Here is a 25,417-nt window from a genome sequence, read left to right on the forward strand (position 1 = left end):
TATTCAGTTGACCGCCGGAGGCCGCCCATATTTCCTTTTTTTCTTCAATTTGTTTTTACGTCTCACAGACGAGGATAAGTCTTATGGTGACAATGGGTAGGAAAGGTCTAGGAGTGGGAAGGAAGCGTTCCTGGCCTTATTTTCACAGCACGCAAAACCATCTTCAGGACCGCTGACAGTGGGATCTCCTGGATGCAAACTCACAGCTGCGCGCCCCTAACCGCACGGACAAATTGTCCGGTTTTCCCATTTTACACCAGGCAAATGCTGGGGTGAACTTTAGTTGAGGACGCTGCCGTTTTTTTTTCCAATCCTATCTCTTTCCTGTCTCATCATCGAAATAAGACCTATCTTTGTCGGTGCGACGTAAAGTAACTTGTAGGACCGAAGACCTTCGATGTTTGGCCCCTCTGCGAGGCTCGACTATGGTATTTCGGAGCTCAAATTCCTGAGTAGTGTACCTCCTTGGAGAAAATAGTGCTCTTGTAAAATATTGTCCCTGTCAAGAGCAATAATGCACATTTCTATGTAAATTAACTGCCTGGTAATTATGACAAGTTTTCGGACATCTAACTCCCTGATATTGCTGGAACTTACGAGCTAATTAATAACTTGTTCTATTTATTTGTTATTCATTCAGATTTTCTATCGCTCAATTTTAACAAAAGGAAAGAAATAAAATTTCCAAATTTATTGTGTTAAGTTCTGCTCTAGTCCGGCTCTGTGGTGTAGTGGTTAGTGTGATTAGCTGCCACCCCCAGAGGACCGGGTTCGATTCCCGGCTCTGCCACGAAATTTGAAAAGTGGTACGAGGGCCGGGACGGGGCCCATTCAGCCTCGGGAGGTCAACTGAGTAGAGATGGGTTCGATTCCCACGTCAGCCATACTGGAAGTGGTTTTCCGTGGTTTCCCACTTCTCCTCCAGGCAAATTCCGGGATGGTACCTAACTTAAGGCCACGGCCGCTTCCTTCCCTCTTCCTTTCTATCCCTTTCGAACATCCCATCTCCCCACGAGTTCTCTGCTCATAATAGCAGGTGAGATACTGGTCATATTTCCCAGTTGTATGCCCCGACCCAGTGTCTGAAGCTCCAGGACACTGCCCTTGAGGCTGTTGAGGTGGGATACCTCGCTGTGTTCGCGGCAAAAAGCAACATTATTAGGTGCGGGTGTTGACGTAACAACTAGACTGGGGTCAAAAATAGAGATACATTAATGTATACATGTGAAAAGCTGAATTAATTACGTATGTCATTGATCTGGATTTGTCAAGTCCAGCTGGTGAGAAAAACCAATGGACTGGCGTCAAAACTACAATCACCACCAACACTATACCTCTGGTGGTAAATGCCCGCTCTTTTGTTGGCCGTCGTGTTCCAGCAATCATCTTTTCCCTAGTTCCTACATTGTTGACAAGTTGGCACTCTTGTGTACCACGTGATCACGTCGTCCGCGAGAAAGAGACAAATGACAGTCATATCGTGCCCAGATGTCTGCGCTACAAATCGTGGCTCATGGTAAAAATGTTCCGAAGTACAAGGCCCGAATATACCTAATAACATTTAAGAGAGCCTACAACTGAACTAGCAATGGTCAGCTCCTTTACCATAACTCGAACAGAGAGTGGAAATCCGCGGTAAGGCTTGGAATATGCAGATGACCGTGTGGCCAAATTGGATAAGGCGTCGGACTTCGGATCCGAAGATTGCAGGTTCGAATCCTGTCACGGTCGTTCGTTTTACATCCTTGCGTAAAGCAGAACAATACAAGGTGTCACTGAAGAGGCATACCAGGTAAAAGAGGGATGAGATAGTTTCCTGTTGGTTTCCTCATTGAGCCTGAATATTCCATTACATGCCAGTATGCCAAAGGCACCAAAATACATACACCACGTGACATTATGAATAACACGTCCATACAACTCATAACAGGGAATGTCATTATAAAGAATGGCCTTACAAACATCGTTCATATCTCAGTCACTTTCACGTTTGTTAAGAAATGAGATAGATAAGTGATAAAATGAAATGTATACTTGCCTGTACCAGAAGACACAGTGCACAGAAATTCTGATATAACTTACAATTTCCGATGCCGGGTTCGATTCCCGGCTCTGCCACGAAAGGTGAAAACAGGTACGAGGAATAGAATGGTGTTTGCTCAGCCACGGGTGGTCAACTGAATAGAGGGGTTTCGATTAACGCCTCAGCCGTCTTTGAAGTGGTTTTCCGTAGTTTCCCACTTCTCCTCCAGGCAAATGCCGCGATGGTACCTAAGGCCACGGCCGCTTCCTCCCTCTTCCTTGTCTATCCCTTCTGATCTTCCAAACCCCCTACAAGGCCTCTGTTCTGCATAGCAGGTGAGGCCGTCTGGGCGAGGTATTAATCCTCCTTCCCAGTTCTATCCGCGATCCGGTGTCTCACTCTCGAGGACACTGCCCTAGAGGTGGGATACACCGCTGAGTCCGATGAAAGAACCAACCCTGGAGTGTAATGAGATTAAGACAGAAAGAAAGAAAGAAAGAAGTGAGAATAAATTATTTTTCAACTACACTAGCAATTTTCCTTAATAGAAATGAGAGGAAAATAAAGTGCCTCCTGTGATGATTGAACTCACGACCCCTGGTTTACGAGACCAGTGCTCTGCCACTGAGCTAAAGAGGCTTAGCTTGCGAGAGTATTCAATATCTTGTAAATAATACTCCGCGGTAATCGCTGTGTGTGGTACTATGATGTGACTCACGGTTGCGTCTGTCATTGTGGTGTAGTGGTTAGTGTGATTGATTAGCTGCCAATCCCGGAGGCCCGGGTTCGATTCCCGGATCTGCAACGAAATTTGAAAAATGGTACGAGGGCTGGAACAGGGTCCACTCAGCCTCCGGAGGTCAACTGAGTAGATGTGGGTTCGATTGCCACCTCAGCCATCCTGGAAGTGGTTTACGTGGTTTCCTACTTCTCCTCCGGGCAAATGTCTGGATGGTGCCTAAATTAAGGCCAGGGCTGCTTCCTTCCCTCTTCCTTTTCTATCCCTTTCGAACTTGCCATTTACCCAAGAGTTCCCTGCTCGTCGTCCTTCACAGTTTTATGCCCCCGACTCGTAAGTCTCACGCTCCAGGACATTGACCTTGAGGTGGTAGAAATGGAATGGAATCCCTCGCTGAGTCCGAGGGAGAAAGCAACATTATTAGGTCCAGCTATTAACATACCATTGGGCTGGCGTCAAAACTACAATCATCATCACTACTATACCGCTTTGTTGTGGGCCGTCGTGTTCCAGCATTCATCTTCTCCCTATAGTTGGGCCCACGAGAGTTGAAGTCTAACGTTTAGAGCCACCGGCGAGAAAAAGTTGACTAACGCTGCTCGAAAATGGTCAGTTGCTATGGCAACGATAACATAGATGCCGCATTTGAGAACGCTATGGCCACGTGGGTTGACTTGCTGTCAGTCGCTTTTGTGGTGTTATTCGGAGTAGTACTGTGTTAGCTGTGTTAATTGTTGCTGGTTTACTTAATAATTGAAGTGTTTGTTTCCTGAATATTATTTTCGTTGTTTGTTTATTTTTTGTAAGTTCATTAGTGGCTAGTTGTACAGTTCTGTTCTCTCTTTAACATGTTCATTTGTTGAGGTTGTCGGTGTAGTGTTTATGAAATCTCTTATTTATCGTCATTGACGTGTTCTGTCTTAAATGCCGGAGTTATTAGCACGAGCTTAGGAACGGGTCAAAGTTTATTGAATTGCATTAGGCCAACAGCCTGTATGAAAGAGTTACAGTATATGCCGCAGAGTGAGGTAACTATGACAACGCAGCGTACTTCGTAGTTTGCACCCTGGTGGGGGTATGATAAGCGTCATGCAATTGTAATTATGATGAATTATTGAGGAATATATATTTCATGTTCAGAATAAATAGTATCTTACTGTACATACAGTAAGAATAGGCCAGGCCGAGATGGCAGGTTTCACCATACCACAGACTCTTGTCTCTAGTGAGATTAACGAACACAATGAGGGACAGAATTAGGTTTCTCAGAATTGGTGACAACAAGGAAAGACAGAGGACAACTTGTTGCCAAAGTTTTCATAGCCCCGGGCAGTCTTGGTAGTAGCAACAGCGCAGGGAGCCGGGTGCAAATTTCTGAGAAATGATGGCGAGGTATCTCCATGTAACTAGCGGGAGTGGAAAACGGGGTTGGCACTGGAAGAAAAAAATATGAGCCTTCCCGGTCACATGGTTAAGGTGGACCAATGGAAAAATTCACTTGACCAAAGCAAGGCGACAACTTCGTATTGTAAGAAGCACTAGCGAGGCTAACTCCGTGGATTAAACTGATAGAAAGAAGTGAAATATCGATTCAGAATAAAGTGGAATTTAGGAGCCTTACTATATCATAAAACTTATAAAAAGTTAATAATTACGGGAGATTGCATGGTGAAATTCTGAGAATTCATGGACGTTATTCGTTGATTGGCTGAAGGCAAAGGACGCCACAATAGAGCGCGAAATCCCGAGCCGGGATACGGCAGCTAAATTCGCGAATATATCCATTACCAGCGAACGATAATAGTTGAGAATTGGTATAGAGCATTTGAGAACATAATTACATCATTGGATCATATATTTAAGCCACGGGCCAAACCGCAAACTGTCGTATGAAGATATCGGGACTGTGCGTTCCAAGATGACCTCCGTTGAACTCGGAAGAGAGGGGATACAAGTATAAATATGAGGCCATTCCTAGGACTAAAAAGTACTTCTGATATCGTAGTCGAGCGGTCACCACGCCAGTGGTGCGTAACTACTTTTGACAAAGCGTTCGAGCCGTGACTACGCCAGGGGTGTGAGTGTGTACTTACTCAAAGTAGAGTTCGAAGTATTATATTGTTACATAGTACAGTGATTCATGACGTGATGTAGCTCATATTACGGTCTTGAGCAGTCTACTAGTATGAAGTGTTTCAAACAGACAGGACTCAGTAAAGCATAACTTACGGAGTGTGAGATTCTACCAACAGATTAGGAAGTGCGTTACATGAGAACGGTCACGAGTGTTTATGTCACCTAGTAAACAGTCGATTCTAAACTGATACCTGGTCAGCTACACGAACGTGAGACGGGAAATTCAAGTGCGCGTACGGGCCGTTGTAAAGGGAAACCCGAGGTATCCCATGTTCCTAGTGTCCGGGAAAGGAATGAAGAATGTAAATCTACATTAAGTGGGCTAGATACAAGGCCGAGAGTGTAAAATTTGTTAATAGAATTTAGGGTGGAAATTATTCCAAAGTGCAACAGCTAATTTATTTGTTTTTATTCAAAATGTGTAAAGTTGAAAAGGGTCAAGGATTAATTCTTCAAGCTGGCATGAACACCAGCGGAATGCATTGCTAAAAACCGGAGGGGCTATGGCTTCTCGTCCGATTTTAGCAGACTACAATGGCAGAGTTGAGTACCTTTTAATATATTTATAGATTGCTATCGTTAGGGGGAGGTAATCATATTATTTTATCATGGTAACTTGATTGTGAAACGAGCCGTTACGGCTCGTATAAGTTCAAAGAGAGATAGACAAAGGGACAAATTAATATGTAGATTAGACCAAGCACTCATCATAAGTTGATTATTAAATAGAGTATAGTAGGGTTGAGTTGTTCATTCAAGTGCTTGAGTTGTTTGATATAATATGGAGCACGTTTCACGTAAAGATAATGTAAATATTCATTTAGAAGTGCTTCCAAAGTGTTTTTCCGTTATCGGAAATTTTATAGATATTAAGGCATGTTGTTAAGATAATCCAGAGGTAGGATTGCCAAGTGATTTAAATTGTTATGGGACGGAATGAAGTCCATTGATTTGTTTGTAAATATCGCGAAGTTCGAGAGTAATACATTAAAATTTGGTAATGTGTAAAGGCGTGTTTAATAATAATCTTTGAGAATAAAGGCACGGGCCCAGTTGGATAGTATGATTGCAAATTAAAGTAATTTAAATGTGGAGATCACATGTGCCGTGAATAATTATAATTTATGCAGTGAATCCGGTTTTAACACCAATTTTTGATTTAACGTTTTTGGACTCCATAATAATCATAAATATTTTGGTAGAAACGAGATAGGCACTTTTATAATATGGTCACGCTATGTTTGAGGTCCAGAGGGATTTGAGCCAAAAGTTGAGATTTGGAGTTTTGTGGGACAGAAATCCGGCCCGAAATGAAAGTGAATTGTACTGATGTTGATGAAGAAATAGATGGATCTTAAGGCCCACATAGAGGTTGTATTTATATGCCGGTGTATTGAGTGGCAGAATAGAGTCCACACACCGAGGGTTAATTTGTGAAAATGTTTTGAAGAGTTCCAATGGATAAATGGACTTCAAAATGGAAAAGGAAGGAATAATTTAACACTTGCAGAGATTGGAGGTATTTGCCCAGCTGCGAGGTGTTATGGGATTTGAGAATTGTCTTAGGAGCATATGGTCTCCATGAATTAACGGCAGTACGAAAATAAGGTTGCGGGTTCGAAAACTATTATGTCCCGACCGATGTGAATTCGGATCTTGGTGATTTCTGTTTGGGAGAGAACGTATGTGACTAAATTATAAAGATGGGGAATAAAAATAAAGATTCTCGAAATAATAATAGTATTATTAATAATAATAATATTCCAAGTAAATCATATCTGGATTGATTAGTGCCAAAATAAATCGGAATTGTAAAAGGGGTTATGCGTTAAACATATTAAGAGTGGACTACCGTGTAACAGGCGAAATAAATTTTTTAATTAATAATAATAATAAATATATTAAAAAAACTTTTTTTAAGAAGAATTTACTTTTTTTATATTTTGGACATAATAATGATGTTGGGAGTTGAAATGAAAAATTTGAGATTTTTAACTAATAATAATAAAAATGAGAATATATGAAGAAGGAGAAGAAGAATAATCAACGAAGGTACTTTTATTTATTTCAGATGAAAATAAATAACGCGAAAAGTTGAAATATTAGTCCGAGGATGATTATGGGTTACGATAATCATGATCTCCACAAAACATGATGATAATAATAATAATAATAATAATAATAATAATAATAATAATAATAATAATAATAATTAATAAAATATTTTTTTATTTTATTTATTTTTCTTATTATTTCGGATGCTGATGATGGATGATACTAGGGAAGTCAGCTGGCGAATTAACGTAATAATGTCAATTGGTTGTAAATAATAAGTTAGGTTAATATGTGTAAAATGAAGGCAAATCCCTACATCTGGACAAGTAGGTTAGAGTCCCTTTGTCGTATTCCTTCAACTAACGATTAGCATATCTTGGTTAGGAACCCGGGGAGAGTTTGTAGTTTCCCGGGTTGGTCTCATCTCAATCAAAGTGGAGGCGATAACATGGTCCATGTGATCGCGCCTACTTAGCCAACAGGTATTTGGTCCATGATCAAATATGGTCATGGTGTCAACGAAGGTAAATCTGATACCTTCAGATATCAACGGTTCTACCACCAAAATGGAAGGGTGGTCAAAAGTGACAAATATTATGTAATCAATTTCAGGAATAATTTGCCAAATTACCGGCAAATCAAGGGTCAACAGATTTTGATTGTGTTGTATGTCCGGCGCTCACTTCTCGCTCCACCAGCCAGCTGCACGCGCGCCTGTGTATCATTCTGCTAGCTTCGACGCGCAGCCCCCAGTGCGCGTGCCTGACCATCGAGTGTACTATAAATAGGAGCTCCCTGCCTGCTTACTCGCCCACTTGCCCGGTGTCCAGCTCCAGAATACACCCTACGTCGAGCACGGAGGCTACTCCTCTTGAAAATGTGCTTCGACCAGGTGGACTGAATTTCTGGCAGTACGAGGTTTCACCTCTGGTCACCGCTCCCTTACCTGTTTCCGCTGCCTATGTTCCGTAATTCTTTTACAAGCCATTTTCATTCCCTAACTTATACAAGCTCCCTTAGTTTCGCTAGGTGGAATTTCTTCAATCAATTGAACTTGCTTTTTAGGAATTCAGGCACTTCAACAAACAAGGACTCTCATAACATTTATGTTAGTGTGCCAGATAGTTCTCGACTATCAACGTGTCAATTCACAAAGACTATCTTTTCAAGATAGAAGTGTATATAAAGACTGCAAACCTGTACATATTGTATAAAGACAGACTTTTCTCAAGATTCAATATTCCTTTTTGCTTCAAAATAAATTTCAGTTATTTATGTAAATATCATAAAGTGAAGCAATAAAAGTTGTGTTCTGTAAACTTCAACCTTGGTTACAACACAACTCTATGGCGACGAGGTAAAAAAGCGACACTCTAATTCATCGGTCCCAGTCGCCAACTCTATGGCGACGAGGTAAAAACCAACACTACAATTCAACGGGCCCAGTTGTCAACTCTACGGCGACGTGTTAAACAACAACGACACTCCAACCAGTTCTGACACACAGCTTGCCTTACTCTTTCTGGTACGCATCTCGCAATGGCTACTGCGGAACAACTCGCTACGGTCTTCCAAGCCTTACAGCAGCAACAACAGCAGTTTATGCAACAACAACAGGCAGCATTAATTCAGGCTATTCAAGCTATTTCTGTCTCTACACAGCCATCAGCTATTCCTCCGTTCTCTGCTTTTGATCCGGCTAAGGAAGAATGGTCAGTTTATTTAGCCCGCTTGCAACAGCATTTCATCTGCCATTCTGTCACAGATGATCAACGCCGCCGCGCACTATTTCTTAGTTCGGTTGGCAATGCTACGTGTGAATTACTACGTAAACTAAGTCCAGAAGAACACTTATCTGAGGTACCCTTCACGCAGCTCTTGGCCCGTCTCACGGAACACTATGCCAAAGCTCCTCACATAGTGGCTGCTCGCTATAAATTTTTTCAGAGCAGAAAGCAACCCCATCAGACACATACTGAATGGATAACTGAATTGCGTGGTCTAGCTAAACCCTGCCAGTTCATCTGCTCCAAGGACGGTTGTGGTTCACCCTACACTGATTCTCTCATTCGGGACATGATAATTTTACATACTCCTGAAGACAAAATACGTTTTGACGCTGTCAAGCAGAGTAACCCTTCTTTAGAAGACGTCCAGCGTATTGCTACGGTTTATGAGCTTACTACCAAGACTGCCGCAGCCATAGCTTCTCCACACGAAGTTGCACAAGTCTCGCCTCAGGCCCGCAAGTCCTCTGCTACAGTGAACCGTACGGATAAGGCGCTCTCCACCAAGCATTCTCGCCAGGTTCCCTCTCGTAATGCTACACGGAAGCCCAATTCTAAAAGCACCTCGAAACTCCTGCCTTCCTGCCGAGGTTGTTTCAAGCATCATGAACGTCGTGACTGTCGTTTTTTCAAAGCTACTTGTGAACGATGTCATAAACTTGGACACCTTCAGACTGTCTGTCGAAGTTCGCTCCGCCCTGCTAAGACTACTGCAGCGCGCCGGAAGCATATACAGCCCCGCCAAGACATGGAAGTTGATCAGATCAATCTTATTCTTCCCACAAAGGATTCTCACAAAATCATCATTCCTCTCTCATTCTCTGATAGATCTGTCGATTTTCAATTAGACACTGGATCACCTGTCTCTATTATTAACCTGACTACCTACCACGACTTAGGTTCACCTTCATGCTCTCCAGCTGACATCCAGCTCGTGACATTTAACAAGAAGAAAATTGACATCAAAGGTCAAATCAAGCTTCAGGCTAGTTATAAAGGAATTCAGAAGGTCATTCCTCTTCTCGTAGTTAACAACTACACTGCATCAAACATTATGGGCATGGATCTATTTAACTTATTTGGTTTCCAGATACATGACAACATTAACGTCGTATCTACATTGCATCCTACTTCTGACGTTACCGCTCTCCTAGCGCAGTTTCCTGAAGTCTTCGACTCTCAGCTCGGAACAGCAAAAGACTATACAGCTCACATACAGCTGAAATCCGGAGCTAAGCCTCGCTTCCTCAAAGCTCGTCCAGTACCCCTAGCACTTCAAGACCAGGTCACGAAAGAATTGGAAAGATGGATACAAACTGGAATTGTAGTACCAGTTACTTCTAGTCAATGGGCTACTCCACTCGTGATAATCAAGAAACCTGATGGTAATGTTCGACTTTGTGGCGATTTTCGATCTACAGTCAACGCACAACTCGAAACCGATATCTTTCCTATTCCACGTCCAGAAGACTTATTCCGTCGTCTCTCTGGTGGACAATTCTTCTCTCGAGTTGATCTTAAAGAAGCATATCTCCAGCTACTTTTAGACGAAGAATCTAAGAAATTTCTCACACTCAACACTCCTCTAGGACTGCTCCAGCTCCAGCGGCTCCCCTTCGGTGTTTCATCCTCAGCGGCTATTTTTCAGCGCTATTTGGCTCAACTCACTGCCTCAATTCCCGGTTGTGCTAACTACCTGGATGATATTATTGTTACTGGAAAAGATCATCAGGAACATCTAACCAATCTCCGCCTTCTTCTTCAGAAATTGAAAGACAATGGACTACGAGCGAATCTCGCTAAATGTACCTTCTTTCAGCCTCAAGTTCACTACCTCGGACATATACTTGATAAGAATGGAATTCGTCCTAGTACACGGAATGTCTCAGCGATAGTAAACATGCCAGCACCTCAGAACCTCAAGCAGCTTCAGTCCTTCATAGGCAAAGCGAACTATTATAATAAGTTCATTCCACGCTTCGCTACAGTGGCAGCTCCATTAAACGCTCTACGTAAAACAGGTGTTAAGTTTCAGTGGACTCCGCAATGCCAACAGGCATGGAAAACAATCAACAACGCCTTAATTCAAGCTATACAACTCACTCATTTTCAGCCCGACAAGATCATCACGCTAGCTACTGACGCTTCAGACTACGGTGTCGGTGCCGTTCTCTCCCAGAAGGATCGTCATGGACAAGAACGCCCCATCGCCTTCGCTTCGAAAACACTTAATGACCATCAACGTCGATACTCACAGATAGAGAAAGAAGCTTTAGCCATCATCTTTGGTATTCGCCGTTTCAATGAATATCTCTATGGCAACCATTTCCTGATCATTACCGATCATAAGCCTCTCGTACACTTATTCCATCCTGGTAATAAGATCCCAGAGAATTCCCTCCGAAAGCTTCAAAGATGGTCCATGTTCCTTTCTGATTATTCCTATCAGATTGTATATCGAGCCACATCCCAGCATTGTAATGCTGATGCCCTCTCCCGCTTACCCGTTGGTCCTGATACTGCCTTCGATTCTCAAGAATCTGAATGTCTTCAGTTAGACATCGAACTTGAAGATACTGTATCCAGTTTTCCTATTGATGCTACCTGCATAGCTAAAGCTACGGATAAGGACAGTACACTTGCTACTGTACGTACTTACATCCGCAACGGTTGGCCTCTTCAGAGCACACTTCCTGCCCACCTGGCACCTTATCATCGTATGCAGCATCGTCTCACGACTCGTGCCGGAGTTGTATTACTAGAAGCAGGCACCATCTTCCGAGTGGTTATCCCACTTAGCCTACAGCAACAAGTTCTCGGATTATTACACCAAAGCCATTGGGGTATCTCCAGAACAAAGCAACTCGCCCGTCAACACTGCTACTGGCCCGGTATTGATGCCGCCATCGAAAAGCTAATACGTCATTGTGAGCAATGTCAAACGAATCAGAACGCCCCGTCTTCTGATCTTGCTTCCTGGCCTCCTGCTACTACTCCATGGGAACGAGTTCACATCGATTTCGCAGGTCCTTTCCTCAATTCCATGTGGTTAATAGTCATCGATTCACTGTCAAACTTTCCATATGTCGTGGATATGCATTCAACTACTACAACCGAAGCTACCATTCGTGCTCTCCAGAAAATCTTTACTACAGAAGGTTTACCGCAAGTACTCATTTCAGACAACGGACCTCAATTTACAGCTACTGCTTTTCAGAACTTTTGTACACATAATGGCATTCGTCATATCCTAGCACCACCTTTTCACCCTCAATCTAATGGTGAAGCTGAACGCTTCGTACAAACATTTAAAAGAAGTATGAAGAAAGCTGTCTCTTCAGGCTTAACTAAAGACCAAGCCTTGCTCCAACTATTAAACAACTACAGAACTCTACCCGGCGCTGATAATATCACTCCTGCACAGAAACTCCATGGACGACCTCACAGAACTTTACTTTCTCTGTTACAGCCTCTTCCGGCCCAGCATAAGACCTCACCAACGAAGTTCTCCCTCAACGACAAGGTCTACACCAGGACATTCAAATCCAACCCACTCTGGATACCTGGAGTCATCTGCAGATCTTTGGGTCATCGTCTCTACGAGATACAGACTACGGAGAAACGTATCTGCCGCCATCAAGATTAGATACGTCTGCGCTACCGCCCCTGTCCAGCTATTGATGCTATTGCTAAACCTGATAAATCTATTGCTGAACGCGCTTTAGATCATTTAATAACAATGGGTTCCTTTCAGGACGAGACAGCGCCACTCCGCCCAGTTCCAGCTCCGGACAATACAACAGAGCAATCAGCAGCTCCGCCCCAGCATCGCAGTCGCCGCCAGCGCCGCCGCCGTTTCACGCCGTACCGGCGTATTTAGGAGGGGAGGGTGTTGTATGTCCGGCGCTCACTTCTCGCTCCACCAGCCAGCTGCACGCGCGCCTGTGTATCATTCTGCTAGCTTCGACGCGCAGCCCCCAGTGCGCGTGCCTGACCATCGAGTGTACTATAAATAGGAGCTCCCTGCCTGCTTACTCGCCCACTTGCCCGGTGTCCAGCTCCAGAATACACCCTACGTCGAGCACGGAGGCTACTCCTCTTGAAAATGTGCTTCGACCAGGTGGACTGAATTTCTGGCAGTACGAGGTTTCACCTCTGGTCACCGCTCCCTTACCTGTTTCCGCTGCCTATGTTCCGTAATTCTTTTACAAGCCATTTTCATTCCCTAACTTATACAAGCTCCCTTAGTTTCGCTAGGTGGAATTTCTTCAATCAATTGAACTTGCTTTTTAGGAATTCAGGCACTTCAACAAACAAGGACTCTCATAACATTTATGTTAGTGTGCCAGATAGTTCTCGACTATCAACGTGTCAATTCACAAAGACTATCTTTTCAAGATAGAAGTGTATATAAAGACTGCAAACCTGTACATATTGTATAAAGACAGACTTTTCTCAAGATTCAATATTCCTTTTTGCTTCAAAATAAATTTCAGTTATTTATGTAAATATCATAAAGTGAAGCAATAAAAGTTGTGTTCTGTAAACTTCAACCTTGGTTACAACAGATTGTGTGTAAAATTTCATTTGTTTACTTAAATAAATGCTCCTTTAGCATTTGCAAGGAAACAGTTCCAGGTTCTTGTTCTTGTAGAATAGTAAACCCTTGGTGACCGTTTAAATATCCGTCCCCATTCCTAGGACGGAGCCTTCATGATTTCCCTTTGATCTGAATATATATAATTTGTGTGTTTTATGATGAGCCTTAAAGTTAAAGATTAGAGTGTCCCGTTCAACCCTGTAGTACTGATTGGATGGCGCCCTTACATTTAGTTTGAGATCTTATATCTCAAAATATATTTTTTTTTATTGAGTATTAGTTGCGATGGATTCGGACCGTAACACTCCCTGAGATAAATGCTGGTTGGGACTCAGGTTTTGAGCGGGTACAATAGATGCCGCATTTGAGAACGCTATGGCCACGTGGGTTGACTTGCTGTCAGTCGCTTTTGTGGTGTTATTCGGAGTAGTACTGTGTTAGCTGTGTTAATTGTTGCTGGTTTACTTAATAATTGAAGTGTTTGTTTCCTGAATATTATTTTCGTTGTTTGTTTATTTTTTGTAAGTTCATTAGTGGCTAGTTGTACAGTTCTGTTCTCTCTTTAACATGTTCATTTGTTGAGGTTGTCGGTGTAGTGTTTATGAAATCTCTTATTTATCGTCATTGACGTGTTCTGTCTTAAATGCCGGAGTTATTAGCACGAGCTTAGGAACGGGTCAAAGTTTATTGAATTGCATTAGGCCAACAGCCTGTATGAAAGAGTTACAGTATATGCCGCAGAGTGAGGTAACTATGACAACGCAGCGTACTTCGTAGTTACTGCTTTCGCCGCTCAAATGTCAGACTTCAACTCTCGAGGGCCCAACAATAATAAGTTGACAAGTTGGCAGTCTCGTGCACCACATGATCACTTCGTCCGCGAGAAAGATACAAACAACAGTCAGACGCCTACATGACTGCGCTACAAATCGTGGCTCATGTTACGTAGTGCAAGGCCGGAAATTATCTAATAGCGTATAATATTGAACTATACTAGACTTAACTAAAGTTGGCGTCTGACAGGTAAGGTTGGAGGGAGGAGCACTGCACGTGCCATTTCACGATGTTGCCACATTCCAGCATTCCTTTCTACATGCTCTTACCCCTCGCTTCCGGCTCACTTGTTCCCTCCTTCATTCTGACCGCTGTGATCTGTTGTAGACTACCTAGTCAGGCGGTGTCGTCCCATTTGAGATCACTTATATAAACAATCAGGTTCTTATCAGTGACAGTGACAGGTTTGGCAACTCCCAGCAAGACGAGCTGCCCTGAAGTTTTATCTCCATGGCAACCACAGTCGCCCCACCCTCGTTTCCATGGTAACCACACAGCCACTCCCTTTATCCCGCCTCGGCAGGCAGTAAACGGACCTCCCTCTAAGAAATGTCAGATACCAACTCTTATTATTAGCAGTATAATAGCATTTAAGAGAGTATATAATTGAACTAGTAATGGTCAGTTTCTTTACCAAAACCCGCATAGAGAATGGAAATCCGTCATAAATCACGGAGGAGCTCCATGACCGCGTGGTGTAACGGCTAACGAGTCGGACTTCGGATCGGAAGATTGCAGGTTCGAATCCTGTCACGGTCGCTCGTTTTACATCTTTGCGTAAGGCAGAAAAATACAAGGTGTCGCTGAAGAGGTCTCCCAGCTAAACATTTTTTTTTTTTTGGCTATTTGCTTTACGTCGCACCGACACAGATATGTCTTATGGCGACGATGGGATGGGAAAGGCCTAGGAAGTGGAAGGAAGCGGCCGTGGCCTTAATTAAGGTACAGCCCTGGCATTTGCCTGGTGTGAAAATGGGAAACCACGGAAAACCATCTTCAGGGCTGCCGACAGTGGGGCTCTAACCCACGATCTCCCGATTACTGGATACTGGCCGCACTTAAGCGACTGCAGCTATCGAGCTCGGTAGCCCAGCTAAACAAGGAATGACATAGTTTCCCGTCGCTTTCCTCATTGAGCCTGAATATTCCATTACATGTCAGTATGCCGAAAGCACCGAAATGAATACAACACCCGACCTTATGAATATCACGTTCCCACAACTCATAACAGGGACTTTCAGTATAAAGAATGGCCTTACAAACATCATTCATGCGCGGCTGTGAGCTTGCATCCTCCCACAAGGCTCCTGTTCAACATAGCAGGTGAGGCCGCCTGGGCGAAGTTCTGGCCATCCTCCCCAGTTGTATCCCCCTACCCAGAGTCTGAATCCTCAGGCACTGCCCTTGAGGCAATAGAGGTTGGTTCCCTCGCTGAGTCCGAGGAAAAATCCGACCTTGGGTGATAAACAGATAAAGAAGAAGAAGAAGTGCCATATGAGATAGATCATCATCATCATCTGTTTAACCTCCAGGGTCGGCTTTTCCCTCGGACACAGCGAGGGATCCCACCTCTACCGCCTCAAGGGCAGTGTCCTGGAGCTTCAGACTCTTGGTTGGGGATACGACTGGGGAGAATGACCAGTACCTCTCCCAGGCGGCCTCACCTGCTATGCTGAACAGGGGCCTTGTGGAGGGATGAGAAGATTGGAAGGGATAGGCAAGGAAGAGGGAAGGAATCGGCCGTGGCCTTATGTTAGGTACCATCCCGGCATTCGCCTGGAGGAGAAGTGGGAAACCACGGAAAACCACTTCCAGGATGGCTGAGGTGGGAATCGAACCCACCTCTACTCAGTTGACCTCCCGAGGCTGAGTGGACCCCGTTCCAGCCCTCATACCACTTTTCAAATTTCGTGGCAGAGCCGGGAATCGAACCCGGGCCTCCGGGGGTGGCAGCTAATCACCCTAACCACTACACCACAGAGGCGGACAATGAGATAGATAAATAATAAAAATAAATGTATTCTTGCCCGTGCCAGTAGGCACAGTGCACAGAAATGATGAAATACAAAGAAATAGATAGGAAGAGTGATAAAAAAATATTTCTCCCCTACACGAAAAAACAGCCCGCCTATGTGGTGCAGTGGTTATGGAGATTAGCTACCAGTTCCGGGGGCCGCGTTCGATTCCTGGCTCTGCCACGACATTTGAAAACAGGTACGAAGAATAGAATGGGGTCCACTCAACCTCGGGAGGTCAACTGAATAGAGGGGTTTAGATTCCAACCTCAGCCGTCCATGAAGTGGTATTCCGTTGTTTCCCACTTCTTCTCCAGCCATATGACGGGATGGTAGGTAACTTAAGGCCACGGCCGCCTCCTTCTGTATTCCTTGGCTATCCACTCCGATCATCCCATCCTCCCACAAGGCTCCTGTTCAACATAGCAGGTGAGGCCGCCTGGGCGAAGTTCTGGCCATCCTCCCCAGTTGTATCCCCCTACCCAGAGTCTGAATCCTCAGGCACTGCCCTTGAGGCAATAGAGGTTGGTTCCCTCGCTGAGTCCGAGGAAAAATCCGACCTTGGGTGATAAACAGATAAAGAAGAAGAAGAAAGAAAGAAAAAATAATATATTATTTTACAACAACAATAGCAATTTTTCTTAATAAAAATGAGAGGAAAATGAACTGCCTCCTGTGAGGATTGAACTCACGACCCCTGGTTTACAAGACCAGTGCTCTGCCACTGAGCTAAAGAGGCTTTGCTCGCAGTCGTATTCAATATACTAGACCCTGTAAATAGTACTCCAGCGTTAATCTCTGTGTGTTGATGCCATGTTGTGACTCACGGCTACCTTTCATCTTATTTGGAAACAATAAAGTCCAAGATTATTTCATTATCGTCCACCTGTAAGTCTTTATCATTGTATCTGAGAGAATGTCAGATATGACGTTGGTCATAGAGAGACCTGAACTTTCACCATTACCAGGGGCTTTTTATCTGGCCGAACGCGTAAAGACGTGCTCGGTTTAGCCTACCCGCAAGAACGTAGGTTCGGTTCTATGTCAGTAAGACGAAAACATTGAGAAACAGAGGTACACATGGCTCTGAGGTTCACTGATGGAATCAGAGTTAAAGCTTTATGTGGGATGTTATACAGTTGCCTGTAGCGTAATAAACAAGTTAGTAATAATAATAATGTTATTTGTTTTACGTCCCACTAACTACTCTTTTACGGTTTTCGGAGACGCCGAGGTGCCGGAATTTAGTCCCGCAGGAGTTCTTTTACGTGCCAGTAAATCTACCGACACGAGGCTGACGTAATTAAAACAAGTTAGAAGACAGTGAGCGACTCCAAAAAGACTTCGACAGTGTTGTGAGATGTACAGCAACAATGGTACGATGATAAACGGGGTTAAAAGTCAGGTTGTGAGTTTCTTTCTGTCTTTTTTTCTTAATCTGGTTACCTTCCAGTGTTGGTCTTTGCTTGGGACTCAGCGAGGGATCCCACCTCCAAGGCCTCAAGGGCAGTGTCCTGGAGCGTGAGACATTGGGTTGGGGGATACAACTGGGGAGAATGACCAGTACCTCGCCCAGGCGACCTCACCTGCTCTACTGAACAGGGGCCTTGGGAGGGGGGATGGGAAGAATGGAAGGGATAGACAAGGAAGAGCGAAGGAAGCGACCGTGGCCTTAAGTTAGGTACCATCCCGGCATTTGCCTGGAGGAGAAGTGAGAGACCACGGAAATACACTTCCAGTATGGACGAGGTGAGAATCGAACTCGCATTTACTCATTTGACCTCCACAGGCTGAATAGACCCCGTTCCAGCCCTCGTACCACTTTTCAAATTTCGTGGCAGAGCCGGAAATCGAACCCGGGCCTCCGGCGGTGGCAGCTAATCACACTAACCACTACACCACAGGGGCGGACTAGTAGATATTCCATTCATCATAACTGCATGCGGGACATTTATAAGTAGAAAGTACGGCGTTCGTCAGCCGCCTGGTATGTAATAGTGTAACATGTTTCAAAAAGAGACGTCCTCGGAATCAAGCCTTCTAAGCCTGCGATTCGTGTATTCTGTGAAAATAATGATTGACATACCTACTACAGGATTTGGAAATCCGGTGTTCGAAACTCGGCGGAGATAACATGTTCTTTGTTAAAAAATCGCCTCAATTTAAGCAAATATGTTCAAAGTACATCTAAACGAATATCATTAAAATTAGCAGAATATGACCGAAATAATGGAAATGGACGTAATATGCATTTATAAACGATGTAAACTTGCTTTAAACGGGTCTGAGGGACTCCTCATTCACATTTAATTTTGAGATGTCTGGTAAAATGCGTACAGGGAAAAAATATGACTTTTCCTTAACATCCGAAACTTAGTAAGAGGATATTGTTTTAATAATTAATTAGGAGCTGGAACTTAACTCTTGAAAATCTGCAGCCATGTGCTCCGTTTGGCCAAGCATTTGTTCAACTTAGTTCGCCCAATTAGAAATTTTTGCTATGAAAAATAACCGACCGTGACAGGACTCGAACCTGCAATCTTCGGATCCGAAGTCCGACGCCTTATCCATTAGGCCACACGGTCCCCGCCGACAGAAGCTTCACCTTCAAGGTATGTCTAGAACAATGGTAGCGTGAGTGAGAATTCCTTATCACTGTACGCCTTGTGCTGGCCAAAGACTTTAATATTACTTATCTAGACTCACAGAGCGCGCTGGTGCTATGCGGAAAATTGAAGATCTTCGCGCATCGCCATGTTGCGGGCACTTCAGTTTTGAATGGATGGTTAACACGTGGTGTTATTTACAGTTTCTTGTGTGTTTTTCATGGTGATTCCTATCGATTAGCGGATCTGTGGTTGTTTTATGTGATAAAATGATAATTTGTAATATTGGCAACTATTTTTAGTGATAAGTGCGAGCTTACATTGATTGGCGATATTAAAGGAGAGAAGGCCTAAGTGAATCCGTACGTGCGGAGTGGAGAAATATTCACGATGGTGACCTCTTGTGCAGCTTTCAATTGCACAGATCGGTATCAGAAAGGATATGGTATTTCTTTTCATAAGTGAGTAGAAATTGAAATGTTATAAAATTACCATAATCGAGAATGGGCTACAGAGTGGTGGATTCAGGGATGTATGGACGTGGCATTCTCAATGTTCAGGCTTCTTCTTCTTGGCGTTTTTCATTTCATTGGGGTCAGTTCATAAGAATTAAACAGCTACTCTGAAAAAGCGCACATTTTGTTCTTACAGACTGTGTACCCGTATTAAAATTTCGATAAACACGGGCCTAGAATCCGAAAAATATGATTGATAAATCTTTGTAATCCTATCTATTTTTAGGTCAAATTATGGCTTCAGATTGTTAACAATTATCAGAAAAATGATTTATTGATATCATTATACATGTTTTCACATCTCCTTTATAATAAAAGAATTGTTAAGTATGCCGTTCCAGAGAAGTTTGACTAGGCTGTCTCCTACTTTGCACTAGAAAACACTAATCAAACTACCTATTTAACTGTTATATTCATATATGCTTATTATTCAAGCTCCTTTGTCTTCTTCCTTATGTGAATCATAATGTTCCTGTAATAAAAATGTTGGAACACATTTTCATTTTTAATTTGTGCTCAGAAAATCTCCTTTCAGTTCGAGTTTTTAAAATCAGTAAGGCTAATATTGGTATTTAAGATGAGCTGTAGTGGTTAGCGTGATTAGCTGCCACCCCCGAAGGCCCAGGTTCGATTCCCGGCTCTGCCACGAAATTTGAAAAGTGGTACGAGGGCTGGAACGGGGTCCACCCAGCCTCGGGAGGTCAACTGAGTAGAGGTAGGTTCGATTCCCACCTCAGCCATCCACTTCTCCTCCCGGCGAAGGCCGGGATGGTACCTAACTTAAGGCCACGGCCGCTTCCTTCCCTCTTCCTTGCCTATCCCTTCCAATCTTCCCATCCCTCCACAAGGCCCCTGTTCAGCATAGCAGGTGAGGCCGCCTGGGCGAGGTACTGGTCATACTCCCCAGTTGTATCCCCCGACCAAGAGTCTGAAGCCTTTGAGGTGGTAGAGGTGGGATCCCTCGCAAAGTCCGAGGGAAAAACCGAACCTGGAGGGTAAACAATGATGATGATGATGATAATTAACCAGTTGGTAAAAATATATTTGAGAGAAACTTAAACTAAGCTAGGTATTCTTTTCATTGTTAGATACATTTAGAATTATGAGGTAGAATAGCACTAGTGTAATGAGTTTTTTCAGGAAGAATATTTTCAAAATGTAAAATAATGTAGTGATATGTGAATGATTGCTGGCTCCACCACTTTGTTCTGAAATATATCACATGAGCATCTAATCAAGCAGAAGATATATTGTGATAAATCACATGGCTCTGAGGTTCACTGATGGAATCAGAGTTAAAGCTTTATGTGGAATGTTACACTGTTGCCTGTAGCGTAATAAATGTAAGTTACAAGACAGTGAGCGATTACAAAAAGACTTTGAAAGTGTTGTGAGACGGACAGCAGTCAATGGTACGGTGATAAACGGGGTTAAAAGTCAGGTTGTGAGTTTCTTTCTTTCTTTCTTTCTTTCTTTCTTAATCTGGTTACCTTCCAGTGTTGGTTTTTCCCTCGGACTCAGCGATGGATCCCACTTCTACGACCTCAAGGGCAGTGTCCGGGAGCGTGAGACATTGGGTTGGGAGATACAACTGGGGAGAATGACCAGTACCTCGCCCAGGCGGCCTCACCTGTTGTACTGAACAGGGGCCTTGCGGGGGATAGGAAGATTGGAAGGGATAGCCAAGGAAGAGCGAAGGAAGCGGCAGTGGCGTTAAGTTAGGTATCATCCCGGCATTTGCCTGGAGGAGAAGTGGGAGACCACGGAAATACACTTCCAGTACTGACGAGGTGAGTATCGAACCCGCATATACTCATTGGACCTCCAGAGGCTGAGTAGACCCCGTTCCAGCCCTCGTAACCCGGGCCCCCGGGGGTGGCAGTTAATCACACTAACCACTACACCACAGAGGCGGACATGACTTTTTCTTAACATCCGAAACTTAGTAAGAGGATATTATTTTAATAATTAATTAGGAGCTGGACCTTAGCTCTTGAAAATCCGCAGTCATGTGCTCCCTTTGGCCAAGGATTTGTTTAACTTAATTCGCTCAATTAGAAAGTTCTGCTATGAAAAATAATCGACCGTGACAGGACTCGAACCTGCAATCTTCGGATCCGAAGTCCGACGCCTTATCCATTAGGCCACACGGTCACTAGCGGCACAACTGTCACCTTCAAGGTATATCCAGAACAATAGTAGCATGAGTGGGAATTCCTTTTCACTGTACGCTTTATGCTGGCTTGTCGGTCAGCATTCATCTTTAGATCGTGTACACTCTGACGATGCAGACGTTTCCGCAGTGGCGGAGTCGGCTTTCGCCACATCAATGAACAAGGGTTGACCGTGGTTCCGCAGCTCTGCATTCGGGAATCGGAGAGGGCTGGTTTTCATCGTCGGTTGTTCTGAGAATGGTTTTCCGTGGTTTTCCATTCCCCTGCACTCAGGAGATACCATCTAGGAGGCCTGGCATACCACATCCAGGTGCAGAATGAAAACTTTTACCCACCCACGCTGTTCAGGCTCAAAATGGGTGGTGGTTCAACACAGAATGAAAAATGCCGAGAGATCTGTAACTAACTTGCTAATTACTAAGTATAGAGAATATTATTTAATTCTTAATCTGTTTACACTCCAGGGTTGGTTTTCCCTCGAGAGGCCACCTGGGCAAGGTACTGATCATTCTCCCAGTTGTATCCCCCAACCCAATGTCTCACGCTCTAGGACACTGCTATTGAGGCGGCAGAGGTGGGATCCCTTCCTGTGTTCGAGGGAAAAACCAACTCTGGAGGGTAAACAGATTAAGAAGAAAAGAAAGTTCAACAAGAATTTCACATCTAATCTTAAAAATAAAATATGTTTTACTTTACAACTACGATAGCCTCGGACTCAGCGAAGGATCACACCTCTACCGCCTCAATGGCAGTGTAAATGTGTAACAATTTTATGAATACTAATAAATAAAATCATGACTAATATATAAATAAAAATATGTAAATAAATGATATTACTCAAAAACTTGATAAAATACTTGAAATAAATTAAATTTAAAAAAATAGTTAATCAAAATGTCCGTAGTATGGGCGCCAGAGTTCACCAGAATGGATCCCTCGAATTTAGATAGAGCATGATAAACTTTATATCCCAGGGCGTGTACATAATGCTGCGTTCTGGTATATCTGCTTCAGGCCTTACCTACCCTTCTGAAAACGACTAAATAGGTAGGAACTGCACCTAGGTTCGTCAATAACTCCACTGATTCTAAAATATCTAACTATATTCTTAATAAAATCCGTGCATGAGCACCTCATCAACACACCAAGGTACACTTATAATACACACACACACAAAAAAATTGCTGGAAGACTCCATATTTACAACAACAACAACAATAATGAAAACAGTGGGAAAACGAAAGCGAGAACTAAGCTACCATTTGTAGATAGTCCGATGAACAATGTACATATATGTAGATAAATACCCTTCACTGTCTCTGTATCAATACGACTTGTCGATTTTCATAATCGGCAGTTATAACATCACACAGATACTGTACCACGTAATACTGTGTTCACAGACTTAAACACTTGTTGTAAAGATATACACATTTGAGTAACACACGCTTGTCGATCCTGAACATAAATTATGGAAAGTCTGAGATAGCTTTCACCAACATATACTGCCAGGCCGCCACAAGTGATACAATATTTAAGTTGTCGATCAGCCACTTTCCACGAACATAACAAGACTACGTTCCACGAACGTTTGAAGTCCACTCCAGTATAGTGCAGCACTCTCACTCCAGTACCGTGTATCAGCACTACTTCATTCCCGTGCAGTGTGTCAGTTTGATTCTTTTCGGCTGTGATGTCCAAGTTTATATAAACATCCGCTTCTCCCTTCGTCTCAGATGATATGCCGAGATAGATCCTCGCCAGCCAATCATAGTAGATCCTCTTGTCAAGACCATGGCCTGAACTTCTCCTTGGTCCCATGTTATAAACAAACTCTCGGGTGTTCCACATGAGTCATGGAACTTTCCTAGTACAATAACAAGCTCAACTCATCAGACTGGGATGTCCGCATGAGTCATACAAATTACCAGAGTCCAATATAGCAATGTTTTCCCAGTACAAAACAAATTACTCATACCTACATATGTGGATATGTGGATATCTCCAATGACAAAATATGCAAATGAAACACTGATGATAATCATCATCATCATCATCATCATCTGTTTACCCTCCAGGGTCGGCTTTTCCCACGGACTAAGCGTGGGATCCCACCTCTACCACCTCAAAGGCTTCAGACTCTTGGTCGGGGGATACAACTGGGGAGTATGACCAGTACCTCGCCCAGGCGGCCTCACCTGCTATGCTGAACAGGGGCCTTGTGGAGGGATGGGAAGATTGGAAGGGATAGGCAAGGAAGAGGGAAGGAAGCGGCCGTGGCCTTAAGTTAGGTACCATCCCGGCCTTCGCCGGGAGGAGAAGTGGATGGCTGAGGTGGGAATCGAACCTACCTCTACTCAGTTGAACCCCCGAGGCTGAATAGACCCCGTTCCAGCCCTCGTACCACTTTTCAAATTTCGTGGCAGAGCTGGAAATCGAACCCTGGCCCCCACTGGCAATTAATCACGAGGATATTTTCTAAGTCTCACGCTTCAGCACACTGCCCCTGAAGCGATAGAGCTCAGTCCGAGGGAAAAAGCAACATTATTAGGTGCGGCAGTTGACATAACCACTGAATGAATTACGCATGCCGACTACTGACAAACCCGTTGGTCTGGATGGGTTAGGTCCAGCTAGTGACAAAACCATTGGACTGGCATCAAAACAACAATCGCCCCCACCATTATACCAATCGTCGTACATGTCTGTTTTTTTTTTTTTTTTTTTTTTTTTTTTTTTTTTTTTTTTTTTTTTTTTTTTTTTTCCGTCGTGTTCCAGCAATCATCTTCTCCCTACTAGGAGTTCCTACTATGCTGACAAGTTGACAGTCTAGGGCAACATTTGATCACGTCGTCCGCGAGAAAGAAACAAACGACAGTCATATCGCGCCTAGATATCTGCGCTACAAACGGTGACTTATGGTACAGCCATCCTGGAAGTGGTTTTCCGTGGTTTCCCACTTCTCCTCCAGCCGAATGCCGGGATGGTACCTAACTTAAGGCCACGGCCACTTCCTTCCCTCTTTCTTGCCTATCCCTTCCAATCTTCCCCATCCCTCCACAAGGCCCCTGTTCAGCATAGCAGGTGAGGCCGCCTGAGCGAGGTACTGGTCATACTCCCCAGTTGTATCCCCCGACCAAGAGTCTGAAGCTCCAGGACACTGCCCTTGAGGCGGTAGAGGTGGGATCCCTCGCTAAGTCCGAGGGAAAAACCGAACCTGGAGGGTAAACAGATGATGATGATGATTAATGTTCGGTACTACAAGGTCCGAATATATCTAATAACATTTAAGAGGGTCTATAATTAAACTAGTTGTGGTCATCTTCTTTACCATACCTCGCGTGGAGAGTAGAAATCCGCTGTAAAGCATGGTTCTAGCGTATGACCGTGTGGCCTAACGGATAAGGCGTCGGACTTCGGATCCGAAGATTGCAGGTTCGAATCCTGTCACGGTTATCCATTTTACATTAGTGGGTAAGTTAGAACAATACAAGGTGTCGCTCAAGCGGTTACCAGGAAACAAGGAATGAGATAGACATCATATATAGGCTTATGGGCATATGACCGGGTAAGAAAAAAGGGTGAAATTCTTCTTTTTTTCCAGTGGCTTTACGTAGCACTGACACAGATAGGTCTTATAGCGACGATGGGATAGGAAAGGTCTAGGAGTTGGAAGGAAGCGGTCGTGGCCTTGATTAAGGTACAGCCCCTGCATTTGGCTAGTGTGAAAATGGGAGACCACGGAAAACCCTATTCAGGGCTGCCGATAGTGGGATTCGAACACACTATCTCCCAGATGCAAGATCGCAGCCGTGCGCCACTAACCGCACGGCAACTCGCCCGCTGTGAAATTCTTTACGATCCGCATAGAACTTTGTTCTGCGTCTTCAGAAGAAAATCTCGACTGTTCATGAGGAAGACTTCTCCAAGTAT

General features: G+C 43.8%; 6 non-coding genes across 6 annotated transcripts; 2 read left to right on the plus strand and 4 right to left on the minus strand.

The window, feature by feature from the left end:
• The first annotated feature begins 1,657 nt into the window (after positions 1 to 1,657).
• Positions 1,658 to 1,731, plus strand: TRNAR-UCG (transfer RNA arginine (anticodon UCG)). The gene has a single exon. It is a non-coding gene; the product is annotated as a tRNA-Arg (tRNA).
• Positions 1,732 to 2,590: 859 nt separating this feature from the next.
• Positions 2,591 to 2,662, minus strand: TRNAT-CGU (transfer RNA threonine (anticodon CGU)). Its single transcript has one exon. It is a non-coding gene; the product is annotated as a tRNA-Thr (tRNA).
• Positions 2,663 to 16,856: 14,194 nt separating this feature from the next.
• On the minus strand, positions 16,857 to 16,928 carry TRNAT-UGU (transfer RNA threonine (anticodon UGU)). Its single transcript has one exon. It is a non-coding gene; the product is annotated as a tRNA-Thr (tRNA).
• Positions 16,929 to 18,701: 1,773 nt separating this feature from the next.
• TRNAR-UCG (transfer RNA arginine (anticodon UCG)) lies at positions 18,702 to 18,774 on the minus strand. Its single transcript has one exon. It is a non-coding gene; the product is annotated as a tRNA-Arg (tRNA).
• A 2,617-nt stretch (positions 18,775 to 21,391) lies between these two features.
• Positions 21,392 to 21,464, minus strand: TRNAR-UCG (transfer RNA arginine (anticodon UCG)). Its single transcript has one exon. It is a non-coding gene; the product is annotated as a tRNA-Arg (tRNA).
• A 3,403-nt stretch (positions 21,465 to 24,867) lies between these two features.
• TRNAR-UCG (transfer RNA arginine (anticodon UCG)) lies at positions 24,868 to 24,940 on the plus strand. The gene has a single exon. It is a non-coding gene; the product is annotated as a tRNA-Arg (tRNA).
• Positions 24,941 to 25,417: the final 477 nt, after the last annotated feature.

This window comes from Anabrus simplex, chromosome 11 (assembly GCF_040414725.1).
Source record: "Anabrus simplex isolate iqAnaSimp1 chromosome 11, ASM4041472v1, whole genome shotgun sequence".
NCBI classification, from domain to species: domain Eukaryota; kingdom Metazoa; phylum Arthropoda; class Insecta; order Orthoptera; family Tettigoniidae; genus Anabrus; species Anabrus simplex.